The 15,444-nt window shown below is 36.3% G+C and overlaps 1 pseudogene; it reads left to right on the forward strand.

Moving 5' to 3' along the window:
• Positions 1-7,077: 7,077 nt before the first annotated feature.
• LOC101343203 (serine/arginine-rich splicing factor 12 pseudogene) lies at positions 7,078-7,796 on the forward strand (annotated as a pseudogene).
• Positions 7,797-15,444: the final 7,648 nt, after the last annotated feature.

The raw sequence follows: 15,444 nt of genomic DNA on the forward strand, positions 1-15,444 counted from the left end.
TTAAGTGAGAATAACAGCACAATTGGAAGAGCGTAGTCAGTGTCACTGAACTGTGCATGTAGAAATTTTTGAAATGGTGTATCTTTGACTATGTGTATTTTCACCAAAAAAAAAAAGGTTGAGAAGTTAGAAGGTTGACATGTTGTGGGGTTGTTAAACAATGTCATAAAACAATATGTGTACTACTCTTTCATGAGAAACTATTTGTTCTGTAAGCCTTCACCTGAAGTACAATAAAAAAAAAAAAAATACACCTCTGCTGTTTTAGTTATAATTGAGGGCTTTGATTTTTGTAATCTGGAAAAAGAATCAAAAATCTGTCCTTGATTTTTAATTTTATTTCACCACAGATGATCCATGCTTTACTGCATGATTAATGTTCCTCTTAATTTAATGAAAATATGGTAGCAAGTAGGTAAAATACATAATAATGCCCACAAAATTTAATGCTCACATTTAAAATTATTTCTTATAGGAGCCCTGGCAGTGCAGTGGTTAAAGCACTAGGCTGCTAACTGAAAGGTCGGCAGTTCCAACCCACCGGTCACTCTGCAGAAGAAAGATTTGGCAGTCTGCTTCCTTAAAGAATAGCCTTGGAAACACTATTTTAAAAAAATAAAAGTAAAAATTTAAAAAACCGTTGCCATCAAGTGGATTTTGACTCATAGTGACCTTCTAGGACAGAGTAGAACTGCCCCATAGGGTTTACCAAGGAGTGGCTGATGGATTCCCAACCGTGACCTTTTGGTTCAGGCCAAACCCTTAACCACTGCCCCACCAGGAAGCTCTATAGAGAAGTTCTATCCTGTCCTATAAGGTCACTATGTGTCAGAATTCACTCCGCAGCAACAGGGGGATTTAAACACACACACACACACACACACACACACACACACACACACAGCTAATATTAAGCTCCGAATTAATAAGAGCTATATTTTCTAGTACATTTGTAAAGAGTTGATTATGGAAAGAAACTTTAGATGTATTTAATTTAATATCAGGTAGGATTTCAGGTTTAGCAGCAAGTTATCCACAGAATGATTTTTTCTTTTCCCCCAATAATTCAGAACCACTTCTTGAGCATAAAACGTCTACTACACGATGTGCTGCAATCAGTGATACAAAGGTAAATAAGACACTGTCTCAGGGGACTCAAATTAATTTCTTTCTCCAAGAAAAACTTAAAGGAAAGTGCACTGTAAATAAATACACTCACCATATACTCAACTACCACAAACCTTCCCAGACTCATCGTCCATCCTACCCTACACGTAGTATATGTGCCACTCACATTTCTTGAAACATTTTTTCTCTTCAAATTTCCTACTGATTTAATTATTAAGACTTAGGCTATATAGGTGTGTTTGTACACTGAGTATGTTGCTTCTGTGCGTTTTTAAGATAGGTACTGAGATGTGTATTTAAGTGTGAGGGTTATAGATATGAATATTCTTAGAAAAATTTAGAACTCCAGCGCATTCTCTGGACAATTAAAATTGCAAAAGAATGTCATATTCATCAGTGTTATGATCAAACTGGTAAAAATATGGGTAGATCAAGATAAAGGAGAAGCAGGGTAGCATTCCTCTCTTAGAACTTCCATGTATTTCTTATATATAACAATGCACACGTACACCACATACACGCCACCATCACCACTTCCATTTCCTCCAACAATAACAAAAACCAACAACCTTGTAAACATCTTCAGATATCCTGCAGCTTTCTTAGTCAACCACTGGAATGACCCAAATGCTTTTTATTGTAACTATAGAAAATTAAGAATTAGCCTTTGCATTTGCGAAGTTTTCATGCTGTTTTAGGTTGTAAAGTCAGTACATACGGAAAAAAAAAAACCCTTATAGTAGAAAGTAGTCTTATAAATCATATTAAACTTGGTTGTATATGCATAACCCTGTATATAAATGATTAATGCATACTTGCATATATAGTGTATAGTAAATAGTGTATTGAGAAAATAAAATCTTATAGTATTTTTCATTACACAAAAGGAAGCTTATAGTTACTTCGTGCTAAGAATATATGTAATGTGACTCTATTGAACAATTATCGTAAAATCTAAAATGCTTGGGTAGTCTTTCCTGGGTTTAAATACCAACTCTTCTGTTCATTCTTCTGTTCAAAGAATTCTCTATCATCCTTACCTCATAATAACAATTTAAATGAGTTCCATATAAGCAAGATATCTTATTTGTGCCATTTATATACAAAAGCCCTGCATTTAAATGTTGGGAGTATAACATTTTGAAAGGGTATATGCACATTCTGTGCTCCCAGTGGGAGTAATGTGCTGTTTCAGGAACATCTGCTGAAACTATGGTCTGTTATGTTTGGTTTTAAGGGCAGATTTAGTAGAATGACTGTTCATCCAGTTATGTAAATTTCAAATCAATATTATTTATTTGTTCAGTTTTTAATTTTACTTTTAAAACATAACTTCTGGCTTAATCAGAGAAATTCCAACCTGTTACCATATTTATAAAACAAATAAAAATACTGTGTTTTTCACAGCTGATTTGGAAGAGTTTGATGGAAAAGGTTCACATTTGATAAGAGTAGAATTTTAAAATATAGTATTAAGTAAGCACGTTTTTACATATTTTCTTGATTCGTATTGAGAGCGGTGCTTATTTGCCTTTCTTTATGTTTTCTCCTATACGCACAGTGATCCACTAGCTCTAATAATGAAGACTTTCACCCTTTTTTTACTCATTCTTACTGACTCCTTCTTCATCTTAGCATGAACATGCCCATAGGGAGCAGAATTTTCCCCTGCTTTTTCATGCTATAAGTTATGCAAGGGGCTACCCCTTTAAGCGGAAGCCTCTCCTCATCCAACAATGAATGTGACCAGATGAGTAAATCTGCCTAATGCAAAGATCCTCTTGGTTAATAGGCTTGGACTTTATCAGTAATAAATAGGGGATTTTAGTTGCTAACTAACGTATCACAGTTTTCATAACTTAGATTGTGAAGAGGGGTGCTATTCATTAGGACTCTTTAGAGACTTTCAACAGCTTACTTTGGTATAACACAAGCATTGTGGGAGATTTTTGTAGGGAAGGCATTGGGAGACTCTGGAGATGAATAAAAAGCATTTCAATAAGAGACGACAGTGAATAGCATGCCAGACCAGAGCTTCTTAAAATTTTAGAAAGTTATTTGACATAAACTAAGAACTACTAAAAATATTCCATATATGCACTTAAATATTTGGAAGACTGTCAAAAGTGCTTACAGATAAGTTGCTATTGAGTTGATTCTGACTCATGGCAACCCTATGTGTGTCAGAGTAGAACTGTGCTCCAATGGGTTTTTAATGGCTGATTTTTTGGAAGTATATAGCCAGGCCTTTCTTCTGAGGTGTCTCTGAGTGGACTCGAACCTCTAACATTTTTGTTAGTAGCTGAATGTGTTAACTGTTTGTACCACCCAGAGATTCCAGACCTCTACAGGATAAAAATAAGAGGATACTAATAAGAAAAAAAAAAATTTAAGCAGGGACAACAGAGGCTGCACACTGCAGAGAAATAAACGTCACAGAATTAGTTCAACCAAACCACCAAGCAAAGGAACAATTGACCAAGCAAACAACAACAACACGAACTCCAGGGTGGGGGAGAGGAGTATCCAGCGTTGCTATAATATCTAAAATGTTCAATTAAAAAAAAAAATTAAAGGACATGAAAAAGAAAAAGGAAAGTATGACTCATAACACAGAAAAAAAAAAAGCAGGCAATAGAAACTATGAAGGGGCAGATATTGGACTTAGCAGACAGACTCCAAAGCAACAACTATAAACCTGTTCAAAGTGATAAAGAAAACCATAACTAAAGAATTAGAGGAAGGTATGATGGCAATGTCTTTTCAAATAGAGAGTATCAACAAAGACAGAAAGTATATATTTAAAAAAAATGGAAACTTTTGAGTTTAAAAGTATAATAATGGAAATGAAAATTTGCTAGAGAGACACAAAAGTAGATTTGAACTGTAGAACAATCAGTGAACTTGCAGCTAGATCAATAGAGAATATGAGATATGAAGAACAGATAGAAAGTATGAATAAAAATGAACAGACCCTCAGAAGAATGGGGAACATCGTCAGGTGCACCAATCTAGGCATAATCGGTAAAAACAAAACAGCAAATATCAGGCATACCGAATATTACATCAAATCTGAATGGGCAAACACCCTATTCAAAAGCCAGAGGTTGTCATCCTGGATAAAAAAACAAGACCTAACTATATGCTGTTTACAAGAGACCTACCATAGTTTCAAAGAGACAAGCTGAAAATAAAAGGATGGAAAAAGATACACTGTGCAAACAATAACCATAAGGGAACCAAAGTGACTACATTAACATCAAACAAAACAGACTTTACAAAATATTACCAGAAACAAAAAGAAGTATTTAATAACGATAAATCAGTCAATAAATCAGGAAGCTATAATAATTATACATATATACACACCTACCAGTAGAGTCCCATATATTTAGAGGAAAAACTGACAGAATTGAATGTAGAAATAATGCAATTAAATTGCAAGAGTTGGATATTTGAGTACTCCACTCTCAATAATTGATAGAATACCTAGACAGAAAGTTAGCAAGGATACAGAAGATTTGAACATTATCAATCAACTTGATCTGATATCTATAGAACATTCCACCCAAAGCCTACAGAATACATACTGCTTTCAAGTGCACATCAAACAATCTCCAGGATGAACCATACTGGACCACAAACTCAATACATTTAAAAAAATGAGATCATACCAAGTATGTTCTGACCACAACAGAATTATATTAGATGTCCACAACAGAAACACATCTGGGAAAATGCTAAATATCTGGAAATAAAACAATATACTTCCACATAACCCATGAAAACAAAAAATTTTTATCAAAATTCATAGTATGCAGCTAAATTAATGCTTAGAGTGAAATTCATAGCTTTAAAGACCTGTATCAGAAGAACAGAAAGATCTCAAATCAATTCAAATTTAAAAAAAAATAGAGAAGTGCAAACTAAATCAAAGCAAGCAGAAGAAAACAAATAATAAAAATTACAGTGGCTATCGACGAAATAGATATTGGGCTTGATTTGTTTGTGCAATGATGTACATAAGGACCCAAGCATTTTATAGTTTTCTTCTCTGCCACTCTCAGTATGTCACTGATGTCTCCCTTCATGGTCACAAGATGGATACTGCATCTTTAAGAATCACATCCTTGCATGCATCTCAATTAGAAACGAAAGAAGCAGAACATAGGGGTATTCTCTTTGCTCAGATCTTGCCTTAATCTTTCTCAGAAGCCCCTCCCCAGAAAACTTCCCCTTATATCTCCTGGACCATGAATTGGTTCAGTTCCCACCCCTCCGACAACTCCTGCCAACAGTGTCATGATAATTGGCTTGTACCCTGGGTACACTGATGTCCAAACAAAAGCAGAGTTATATTGACAGGAAAGAAGAGCAAGTGGCTACTGAGAAGACAAAAAAGTGTTTGGCAATTCATAACTGCAATTTAATTTCAGATTAACAAAAATATATTAAAATCCTTGTGTTCCAGTGGCTAGAGTATTAAAATGAGACAAGACATAGTCCCAGTGCTTAAGGGGCTCATAATCTTTTGTTGCATTTAAACAAGCAAGCAATTAATGTTTACTGTGATCAAATCCACTAAAATGGAGTGGAGTTTGAGAATGACGAGAAAGTGACCCCACTCTCATAAGGGGAAGGGAAACTGCCATTTACTAAGCTTCTACTCTCTGCCAGCTTAATAAATGCATGTTGAATAAGTTTGTTAAGTGAAAAAATAATTATAACACAGAAATGTGGTTTGAGCAGCTGAGATAATTAATAGATCTAGTATAAGAACACGACTGTACACCCAAGACCAGTATATGTTTCATCAGCTATCAAGACACAAGTTTACAAAGTCTCATGTCTAGTTTCCTAATCATATATATATGCATCCCTCCCCTAAAAAATCATAGACATCCTATTTTATATATAAACATTTTTACTAGAATTAATCTTTTAGATTAGATCTATTTGCAAGTCATCTAATTGGATTTTGGTCACACAATTGCTCTCAGCTTCCCACTGGGATAGTTAAAGGAGGCCGTGCTTTTTCAATGACGGGGCTTCATTTATGTCGAGGAGGAAAGAGACATAATCATAAAATAACATGACTGATTTTTTTTCCTGCAGTTTATCTTGAAAATGTTATCCTGTTGAAGAGTTACTTTAAGCAAAATAAAGGAATTGTGATGTTAATTGGAAGAGCTGTTTTGTAATGCCAATTACATCACGGGGTTTATTCTTAGTGTATAATATTCACCAGTCTTCCTAAGTCCACAGAAAAGTTTTGAAGCAGGAGAAAAGGACCAGTACTAATTAGAAGTGAGTTGATCAGAGGAATTTATTTAAGGGGGATTAACTATCCATACAGAAACAAAGGGCCAAATTCTTATTCCTTCTTCGCTTAACGGGAGCTCCAAGAAAATAAGACAAGTGGAGTGAGGAGAAGGGAAATGGAATCTGGCTGTTTCTCATCTTTCTGAAGGCACAGAAAGGACATGTGATTGCCTCAGGCGAGGTAATTAGAATGGCTGAGTTGCAAACATGAAGCCGTTACACTGAACATTACACGTTCAGCTTATCTAAAAAGTTTAAATTAAAACATCGCTTTGGGGCAAAACCTTCAAAATAGCAAATATTTTTAATGTTTTTTTTCCCCCCCTAAGTCATAGACTTGTTATATATGTTCTTTGTTTTGTACTGGAATTCTCAGAATATATTTGCTATTACGGTATAATACTGTGCTGCTGTGTGTTAGCCTCTGTTAGTAGAAATGTATTCACTTGGAAGGTAATGCTTACTAATCAAAAAACGATGATATATAGCGCCCCCTCGGCGCCGGCCTCTGCGGCTGCGCGCTGGCGGGCCGAGGCCAAGGGTAGGGGGGCGCGTGGGGCAGGCGGAGCTGCTTGGTGGCGAGCCCGGCGGCCGCGGGCAGACCCGGAGGGAGCGGAGGAAGCGGCCATGTCTCACTACACGAGGCCTCCCAACAGCTCCCTGTTCGTCAGGAACGTCGCGGACGCCACCAGCTAGTCCTATCTGAAGATGTTCGTGATGCTGAAGATGCTCTTTATAACCTCAATAGAAAATGGGTATGTGGCCGTCAAACTGAAATACAGTTTGCACAAGGTGATCGCAAAACACCAGGCCAAATGAAATCAAAAGAACGTCACCCTTGTTCTCCGAGTGATCATAGGAGAGCCAGAAGTCCCAGCCAAAGGAGAACTCGAAGTAGAAGTTCTTCCTGGGGAAGAAACAGGAGGCGGTCTGATAGCCTCAAAGAGTCTCGACACAGGCGATTTTCTTATAGTCAATCTAAATCTCGTTCCAAATCACTGCCAAGGCGGTCTACCTCAGCCAGGCAATCAAGAACTCCAAGAAGAAATTCTGGTTCTAGAGGACGGTCAAGGTCCAAGTCCTTACAGAAAAGGTCCAAGTCCTTACAGAAAAGGTCCAAGTCAATAGGAAAATCACAATCAAGTTCACCTCAAAAGCAGACTAGCTCAGGAACAAAGTCAAGATCACATGGAAGACATTCTGACTCCATAGCAAGATCCCCATGTAAATCTCCCAAAGGGTACACCAGTTCTGAAAGTAACGCACAAACAGCAAAACACTCTCCTTTTCGATCACATTCCAGATCTCGGAGTTATCGTCATAAAAACAGTTGGTGAACAGCAACAGAAGAGCACTACATAGTCTTTAATATGTTCCTAAGCCTCTCATTATGTTAAATAAAAATTCTTCAAGGCTTACAGAAAATGTGAATTGATAATAGTTTGTGCATATGCAAAAAATAAAATCTCTGTAGATTTGGTTTCAACTTAAAGGCCCATGCCATAAATTGTGTGTCTAATGTCACCAATTTCATGAATCTTTTTTTTTTTTTTTTTTTTACACATTGTGGCAGAGGATACTTATCACAGGAAATGGATAAAACCATTTTAGAAAATTCTTCTTGGATATTAAGTATTAGTAAGGTTAATAATACCTTTTACAAAAGTATTTTTGACTTCAAAGCACTTTTACTTCCATGTGAAAAGTAATTATGACTCTGTAATTGCGCAGAGCAGACTTAAGCTATTTGACACTTTGTGTCTGTTTTGTCTTCTATTTAAACTTGGGCCAATTTCTGTTGAATATTAGCTTATCATACAAAATACTAACATCAAAGTAGGATTAATGTAGATACCAGGCATTCAAAAGATACGTTTTCTCCTGAGCTCCAAGAAAGTTTTATTGGGTGGAACAGTATAGACAAGTTCATACTAAATTGTATGCCGTACCATGCCCACTTTAAATGTCAAAGCTTTTTAGAAATATTGAATTTTGAATGGTTTGCAACCACTTTTCAAAAAATTATAGTGTGCAACATTCACAATCCAAAAATATTTGTATTAAGCCTTACATATTTGCAAAGTGGTACATTTTATATAAAATATTTTATACCATTAAAAAAAAAGATGGTATATTAATCATTACAAATTTGTATCTTGAAAATTTAGATGTTTTAAACTATTGCTTTTATGTGAAAATATCCTATTTTAAATATGATTCACTTGTAGAATTAAAATTATTTTATAACAGGAAAGCAATACAATAACAAAAATAAGAAATAGTGTTTTGAGGGACTGATTTCAAGTGTTAGCATGTTTATAAGAATGTCTTTTTTGCAAATAAAATAATAGCCATGGAGTCAAATTATACATAATTGTTTTCAAAACTCCTGTGATTATCTTTCTATTACACAGGGAAAAACCTGTAAAGTTCTGAACAAATTGAAAATCTACTAAATTTAAGACCAAGGGAAAATGGTCTCTTAAGTTCTTTGCTGTTTTCAAAAGATCTCAGATTTCCTTAAAGAGAAAAGATGACACATAAATTTTAGACTTCTGATAGTCTAAATACATAAGTAATATGTATTTCAAATTATTACAGTTTTTTACTTAGTAAGAATTTTCCCCTTGAAAAAATTCTTATGTTGAGTGTGAAAAGTAAATATTATTGTAAACATCTGAATTATTTCCAGGTTATTTTGTAAATGCAGAATAGTAAAATTACTTTCAAAATAAAATTAACATAAGATTAAATCCTGTTAAACTTGCTTGAAAAGAAAAATCACTTCGAATTTACCAAAAAAATATGTATTTTAAAAGTAGGATAATCTTTTTCCCATTTAATGTGACAGATGATTTTCATTCTTTTTAAGAATACATGGAACTAATAAATGCTTGTTTTAAAAAAATGTTAATAATACAAGTAAGTATTACATAATAATAAAAATTCCCTAAAGTTCTCTCAGATCATCTCATACTACCACTCCCCAGGGTTAGGCTATTTTCTATATCCTTCCAGACCTGCTAATGGCATCATGTTATACATGATGCTTATGAAATTCCTATTTTCACCTGACATATGACATATATCCTATAAATCTTTCATGGCTAAAGCATTTATTTTAATGACTATGTAGTATATCAAAGTGTACAGATAATATGATTCATTCAAACTAGTCCTGTTTCCATGTTATTTTCTTCACAGACATGCTGCATGCGAGCATTTGTGATAGGATATTTGTATGATATATTCCTAGAAATAAAATTTCTGGGTTCCAGTGTGTACACAATTAAAATTTTAGTGCATATACCAACTTAGCTTCTCAAAAGTTGTCATATTTCACCAACAGTGTATGAAAGGCACTATTTTTCTCTCTCTTTTCAAGACTATATCACCAAATATTTTACTTTTTGCTAGATAGGTAACAAAATATACCTCATTGTAGTTTTGTTCTGAATTCTTAAGATGAGTTTGACCACCATTCCATATGTGGACAGCCATTTACTGCCCATATATGTCCTATGCCAACATTCTTACAGGGTCCTTTGTGGTTAAAATAACAACAGCAGCAATAACAACAAAACCAAAACAAAACTTTGTCTATTCAAATTCATTCCTGGTGCATTTTTCTAAGTAAGTTAGTAATAAAATTTTATTTTTAGGTAATACAATGCATCCATGTATATAGTTTCTAGGTTGCTATCGTACTTGGGAAGGTTCTACCATGCTTCAAGATGAAAAGATATTTCCCTCTTTTTCATTTAAAGAACTTATATAGTTCATTATTTTTATGAATGAACGTTAAGAAGGGTAGTAGTTTAGATCCCTGAAAAACTAATGTTGACAAGTTCTCAAAGTTCGTTTTGCTTTGAGAATGGGTATGGCTTGTTTTCCAATTTTTCTACTGCTATTGTTAGATGCCATGGAGTTGGTTCCGACTCACAGAGAACCTGTGTACAACAGAACAAAACACTGCGCAGTCCTGCACCATCCTCACAATCACTGTTATGCTTGAGCCCATTGTTGCAGCCACTGTGTCAATCCATCTTGTTGAGGGTCTTCCTCTTTTTCACTAACTCTCTAACCAACCAAGCATGATATCCTTCTCCAGGGACTCATCCCTCCTGAAAACATATCCAAAGTATGTGAGATGGAGTCTCGCCATCCTTGCTTCTAAAGAGCATTCTGACTGTACTTCTTCCAAGACAGATTTGTTCATGCTTTTGGCAGTCCAAGGCATATTCAATATTCTTTGCCAATACCATAATCCAAAGACATCAATTCTTCTTCAGGCTTCCTTATTCATTGTCCAGCTTTAACATGCATATGAGGCAATTGAAAACACCATGGCTTGGGTCAGGCGCACCTTAGTGTACAAGGTGACCTCTTTGCTTCTGAACACTTTAAAGAGGTCTTTTGCAGCAGATTTGCCCAATGCAATACATCTTTTGATTTCTTGACTGCCACTTCCATGGGTGTTGATTGTGGATCCAAGTGAAATGAAATCCTTGACAACTTCAATCTTTTCTCCATTTATTATGATGTTGCTTATTGGTCCAGTTGTGAGAATTTCTGTTTTCTTTATGTTGAGGTGTAATCCATACTGAAGGGTGTGGTCTTTGATCTTCATCAGTAAGTGCTTCAAGTCCTCTTCACTTTCAGCAAGCAAGGTTGTGCCATCTGCATAATGCAGATTGTTAATGAGTCTTCCTCCAATCCTGATGCCCTGTTTTTCTTCATATAGTCCATTATCTCAGATGTTTCTATTAGGCCAGTAATATTCTTAGAAAGGGAATGTCATAGATTAAAAGTCCTCTAAGTGGACTTCTGGGCAACATGGCACTATAGACAGAAGCACCAAGCCATCCCTCCACAGCAAAGATCTGAAAGACTAAGTCAAACAGAGACACATGTCAATCCTGAAACCCTAAGCATCAAATGAATAGATAAAGAACTCAGCCAAGCACTAAATGGAATAAGAAACCAACCGAGAACAGAGAGTGAGGAGAGATACATGCAGAGGTCCGCTATCAGCTACCACAGCACAGATCAGCCATCTTGGACTCCTATCAGAGATTGCTGAACAGGGGTACTAGAAAGCAGTATCACAGAGTTTCCAGCAGGAGACAGAACAACTAATAACCAGTGATATACACTTTCCCAACACCCACCCTTTTTCACCCACACTTGGCCTTCTGTGCTTCCTTTGGCCATGGTCGCTTGGCCGGGAAGCACCAGCTTCACCCCAGTGTCTTTTGGATTCCACCTGCCCGCACTGGTCGGCTCCCTGAGTGCCATTTGTTGGCTGCTGGTGTTGCTTTTTTTTCAATTCTTTAGATTTCTTCCTTGCCTCTCACCACCTCCCCCTCCTTTCTCTCGAATACCTGGATCCATGTGCTAGCTTTGCTTCTTCCTGTAAGGCTGCAAAACACTGCCTGGTTGTGAAACTGCTCCCCAGCCCGTGCTGCCAAGCTGGTGAGACCTCAGGGGCTATTTTTCTTTGCTTGTTCTGATTTGTTCTGTTTGTTTGATTTCTTTTTCTTGGCTTGGGAGCCCCTTCTAGCCATGCAGTACTGTGTAGCTTGGGAGCTACTCCCTTACTCTGCACAGATGCACAGTGACATCCCTGGGGGCACTTCTTTTTTCTTGTTTTTTATTTCTTTTGCATTTTTTGTTTTGTTTTTTTTTTTGTTTGTTTTGTTTTCTTCTTTGTATTTTACCTTTTTGTCTTTCTTCATTTCCAGTTTCTTGTCAATCTATACTTCCTTTTCCTTCCTGTCTCCTAAATACCTGGCCTTGTGTGACACCTCTACCCCTTCTAACCAGGCTGCATTTCATGGTCTGTGAGCAACTTTCCTAGTCCTACCAGCTGCAATAGTCAGATCCCTGGAGGATTTTCTTCCTTTTTTCTTCTTCCTTTCCTCTAATTTGTATTCATTTTTTTATTTTTCCCTTTTTCTTTTCCTTTTTGCTTTTCTCCATTTCTCAGTCTCTCATCTCACCACTCGAACACCAAGCTCCCTTATCACTCTTTTCTGTTTGAATGTTTTTGGCTCTTGTTCCTTTCTCTTCTATCTCTTCCTTCCAATACCCATCTTAGCTCCACACATCACAATCTCCCCCATCCTTCCTGCGTACCTGCACCGAGCACTGACCATCACATTCCCAAGCAGCAGAAGCACAACCTATTGGAACCTACCCTGAACTGATTCACGGCTGGCACTGTTGGCCCTAGTACATGCTACAAACAACCCATCCCAGCAACTCCCCTTCAGCTGGACCTGCCCTGCTATACCATACCTGAGTGACTGAACCGGCCCATTGGAGAAGGACATGAAAAGTATCGTGCCCACAGACGAGCAAACAACAAAGAATGCACAGGCTGTCTGCTCAGACATCACCAAATAAAACTTAAAAGCAGGACAACACAAATCAATCTACAATCAATAAACAAGGAAAATAACTACTGAATGCCCTGAAGACAGCAGAAAATATCAAAACATATACAAAAACAGGACAGGATGGTTCCTGTAGGCATCCAAAATAAAAAACCAGATGACGTTCCAGTAGAAGAAAAGGCACTAGAACTACCTGATAGGGAATTCAAATCTCTAATATTCAGAATTATCCAAGAGTCGAAACAATAAGCAGACAGAAATGAGGAAAAAACAGACAAATTTATGGAAAAGGCAGACAAATTCATGGAAAATACAGACCAAAAAATAGGAGAATTCAAGAAAATAATACAGGAACAAAATGCTAAAATAAATTCACAACTAGATATCATACAAAAACAGCGATTAGAAATCCAAAAGAAAACAACAAGATTTCAGAAATGGACAGTGGCATAGAAGGGCTGAGGAGGTTTCAAACAATAGCCGAAAGGATCAGCGAAATTGAAGACAAATACATGGACACAACTCTGACAAAAAATAAGAAAAAAGAATGAAGAAAAATGAAGAAACCCTGAGAATTATGTGGAATACAATGAAAGCAAAAATCTGTGAGTGATCGGAGTTCCAGAACAGGGGGAGAAAACAGAAAACACAGAGAGGATCATTGAAGAATTGCTGACAGAAAACTTTCCCAATATCATGAAAGATGAAAAGCTGATCATCGAAGAAGCTCAAAGAACCCCATATAGGATAGACCCCAAAAGAAAATCACCATGGCATATCACAATCATATTAGCTAAAACCAAAGACAAAGAATCCTGAGAGCCACTTGAGGGAAACAGAAAGTCACATACAGAGAAGAAACAATAAGACTAAGCTCGGATTATTTGGCAGAAACCATGTAGGCAAGAAAGCAATGGGATGACATATATAAAACCTTGAAAGAAAAAACTTGCCACCCAAGAATAATATATCCTGCAAAACTCACATTCAAATATGATGGTGACATTAGGACATTTCCAGAAAAACAGAAATTAAGGGACTATGTAAAAACCAAACCAACCTTACAAGAATTATTAAATGGAGTCCTTTGATCTGAGAACAGATGACATCAGACCACAGGCTGAATCTAGGACACAAGATTTTACAACCGAGATACCAACCTAGAAGATGAATTCTCAAGGACTATTCAAAATTAAAAGAATTGCTACAGGGAACCAGAGAGGCTAATATGTAATTGACAACAGCATCAGAACAACAAAAGAGGGAATAAATGGTGTAGGTATACAACCTTCTAATGGAGAGGAAGGTAAGGCAATACCAAGGAATAATAGATTGGTTCAAACCTCGTAAGATAAGGGTAAATTTCCAGGTAACCACAAAGAAAGGTAACCACCTACTCATCAAAATAAAGGAGAAAAACATAAAGTCTCAGTAAAAACAAAATCTACAAAAACAAAAGAAATGAAAAAAAAAGAAAAAAAAAAACAAAAACAAAAGGAATTCAGCACAGAAGAGTAAGAGGAACAAAGAAAACGTCAGCACCACAAAAAAAGCCCTACAAAATGACAGGAATAAACTCACACCTGTCAATAATTACACTGAATGTAAATGGTCTAAATGCACCCATAAAGAGATGGAAAGTGACAGAGTGGATAAGAACACAGGATTCATCAATATGCTGTCTACAAGCGACACACCTTAGAAAGAAAGACATAAATTTATTACAAATCAAAGGATGGAAAAAAAATATATCAAGCAAATGGCTACCAAAAAAGATCAGGAGTGCCAATATTAATCACAGATACAATAGACTTTAAAACAAACACCACCTTAAAAGACAAACAAGAACACTACATAATGATTAAGAGGATGATCTATCATGAAGACATAATCATAACAAACATCTATGCACCCAATGACAGGGCTCCAAAATACATAAAACAAACTCTAACGTCCTGAAAAGAGAAATTGACAGTTCCACAATAATAGTAGGAGACTTCAACACAACACTCTTGGTAAAGGACAGAACATCTAGAAAGAAAGTCAACAAAGATACAAAAGACCTAAAGGGCACAATCAGCCAACTTTACCTCATAGACATATATAGAACACTCCACCCAACAGCTGCAAAGTACACATTCTTTCCCAATGCACATGGAACGTTCTGCAGAAGAGACCACATCTTAGGCCACAGAGCAATCCTCAACAAGATCCAAAAAGTTGAGACATTACAAAGTATCTTCTCTGACCACAATGCCATCAAAGTAGATATTAACAACTGGAAGAGCAAGGAAAAAAAAAATCAATTACATGGAAACTGAATAAAACCCTGCTTACACATCACTGGGTCATAGAAGAAATCAGAGATGGAATAAAAAAATACCTATAATCAAATGAGAATGAAAACACATCATACCAAAACCATTGGGACACAGCAAAGGCAGTCCTCAGAGGACAATTTATAGCAATAGATGCACACATCAAAAGAGAAGAAAGGGACAAAATCAAAACATTAACTAAATGACTCAAACAAATAGAAACAGAACAGCAAAAAGAGCCCACAGCCACTAGAAGAAAGGAAATAATAAAGATCAGA

Source organism: Trichechus manatus, unplaced genomic scaffold, assembly GCF_000243295.1.
Source record: "Trichechus manatus latirostris isolate Lorelei unplaced genomic scaffold, TriManLat1.0 scaffold00121, whole genome shotgun sequence".
Lineage (NCBI taxonomy): Eukaryota > Metazoa > Chordata > Mammalia > Sirenia > Trichechidae > Trichechus > Trichechus manatus.